The sequence below is a fragment of the Montipora capricornis genome, chromosome 1 (genome assembly GCF_036669925.1).
Source record: "Montipora capricornis isolate CH-2021 chromosome 1, ASM3666992v2, whole genome shotgun sequence".
Lineage (NCBI taxonomy): Eukaryota > Metazoa > Cnidaria > Anthozoa > Scleractinia > Acroporidae > Montipora > Montipora capricornis.
Window position 1 is genome coordinate 18,141,138 of NC_090883.1, and position 2,500 is coordinate 18,143,637.

The 2,500-nt window shown below is 34.2% G+C and overlaps 1 long non-coding RNA gene across 1 annotated transcript in view; it reads left to right on the top strand.

Annotated features, from left to right (window-relative positions):
* LOC138019055 (uncharacterized) overlaps nt 1-2,495 on the top strand; it is a 5,833-nt gene extending 3,338 nt beyond the window's left edge. Inside the window, exons 2-3 of the long non-coding RNA XR_011126103.1 lie at nt 1-975; nt 1,461-2,495. The exon at nt 1-975 is cut by the window's left edge and continues 620 nt beyond it. This is a non-coding gene — a long non-coding RNA (uncharacterized lncRNA). The remainder of the gene's footprint in view (nt 976-1,460) is intronic.
* The last annotated feature ends 5 nt before the right edge of the window (nt 2,496-2,500 follow it).

A 2,500-nucleotide genomic window follows, 5' to 3' on the forward strand; every position in this document is an offset into this window, starting at 1 on the left:
TACAAATTGCAACTTAAGAGGTACCTGACAGTGGTCACATTGAATTTTTTTGTTGCATACTATAACTTATTATATACATGTAAATACCAATGAAATACCGTATGCTGTATGCTTTACAGGATTATATTGCTGAGTGTCTCTAGTTTTTTGTAGTCATTATTTAATAATTAAGTGTTAGGTATGGCCTGTTCAGTATTTAATTTTATAAACAATGTAGACTGTTTAATCTGGTCTCCTGTCCCCAAGTTTGTATACTTTATGGGTCAAACAATTATTCAAGGAGTACTTATTTATCCATTATATTATCTTGTGTGCTTGTAAATTAAGTAATCATAATTATTTGTTTAAGTAGTATTGTAATAATTATAGCTAATGCCTTCATTTATTAATGTAAATTCTTCAAATTTTGTCGGCTGACCATATGCCATTTAAGCCCCCGGCTTTGGCTGCTCTCATGTACTAGAGTCTGATATGTAATAATAAAGTGGAATGAATGAAAACAAATACCAAGTGAGCTTTCGTGCAAAAACATGATATCTTAACACATGAAAAGATTACTGTTGCTGTAGTTACTTATGAAAATTGGGCCTTTCGATGCCTTTTGTGGAATGATTTAGTATTTCATTGGTGTTTATATTATAATAAATATAATGTTACATGGCTACTTGGAGATAAGAAATTCCTCTTCTCGTGTTGAAAAATATTTCACTTGTGTTGCTGCACTCACTCGTGAAATATTTTTCAACACTCGATGAGAAATGTCATATCTCTGCGCGGCCATGTACGTTGTAATATCCTCCTATATATTATGTAGTAATATTTGTAGCCACAATGTTTAAGCTGTGATTAAACTTTTGATTTTTTAGATGCCATTTCTCAAACTTTGCCTCCAACAAAAAGAAGAGGAAACAGATGGACAATGATACATATGAGCAGTACCAGCAGGAGCAGAAAAGAAGGCAAAGAACCAAAAGGGTGAGATTTTACTTGCCTACTATTTCAAAAATTTAAAGTAGACAGAGTAAAATAATGGTTAATGATAACCATTTCGTATCATGTCTTCATCCTTTTTGGAGGGCAAGAGGTCAATTCATAATCACTGTTGATTTTTCTAAAATACCAGTAATGATTTGGTGCATACACAATGTAGTAAAAGTAGTTTTATGTACACCAGCAGCTTGCTTGAGAAGTATTTTACGTTACATTCGGATTCCTTAGAATCAGAAAAGTATGGCCAGAAAAAAAAATCGGTTTCAATGCACAGTATGATCCTTCAGTTTTTCAGTTTTGAGAATGCTTGTTGTACCCCAGTATGTTACTAACCCTAACCCTAAACAACACATGTAGTCATGATGGCTTTCACCACTAAGAACAATTCTCTCATACATTTCGTGTGGCTTTGTATTACCTCAGTCTTTATACAGACCAAAGTTTATTGACAAAATTTCTTTGTTCCACAGTAACTGGAGACGTTTGAAGCTCTGCATTCCTACCTGATTTCATCCAATGAATCAGATGAAGAGCAAGACACACTGGTTACAAGGCCTCTTGTCTGGAGAGCAGAGGAGGTATCCACTTTCTTTCATGGTTTGGAATTGTGCCGCAAAGAAAGATTGTCAAACCAGCAGAGGAGGCAGTGTGTAAACAGGAGGGTTGGCCCTCCCAGCGACAGAAGACATAATGAAGTCCCAGAGAAACTTTTCTGGGCCATTAAATTGTAAATATTTTTTCTTAAGTTTGTATTTTTATCAAGGATGATATTAGGTTGCTTTCAATTGGGAAATCCAGATTTAGATCTTAAAATCTGGATCTCTCGGATTTCCAATCCAACACAAAATAAAACAGATTTTGTCACGGATTTCAATTGTGGGAAATCATTGTCGGGATCAATTAGTGAGATCTGTGGCAAAATCTTTTTCAAATTTTGTGTTCGATTGGAAATCTGAAGATCCAGATTTTAAGATCAAAATCCGGATTTTCCAATCGAACGCACCCTCAGTCATCACTGTGACAGTAATCAAACTAGGCTGCACCTATGAGTCCACAGCAAATTGAATTAATGGCGTTGTGTTGTGTTTACTACCTGGGACTGTATACTAATTATACAATCCCACATAGGGACTAAAATGTTTAGGCATTTTGGTACAGTACAATTATATTGAGGTTACACTGTTCTGTGCCTTTTTGTTCTTTTGTCGTGCAGTTCACACATTCAAACATTTGGCTGACATCCTTGTTCACTTTTTTTTACTTTCATGATAAAAATGATAAAATGTATATGCAGGGTACAGTATTTGTACCAGTGATATGAAAACATCTCCATATAATTTGTTACTTAATATCTTAAGCTAGCTTGCACCAAGAAAACACTATCATGTGTTAAAAGAGTGTAGCTATCAATAATTATTTGTATATAGTATAAATAAATGTTTTGGTATTGTTGTACATAATAGAAATAGGCAAGTGCCTGTTTGAGTCATTGATAATAAAACAGTGTAAG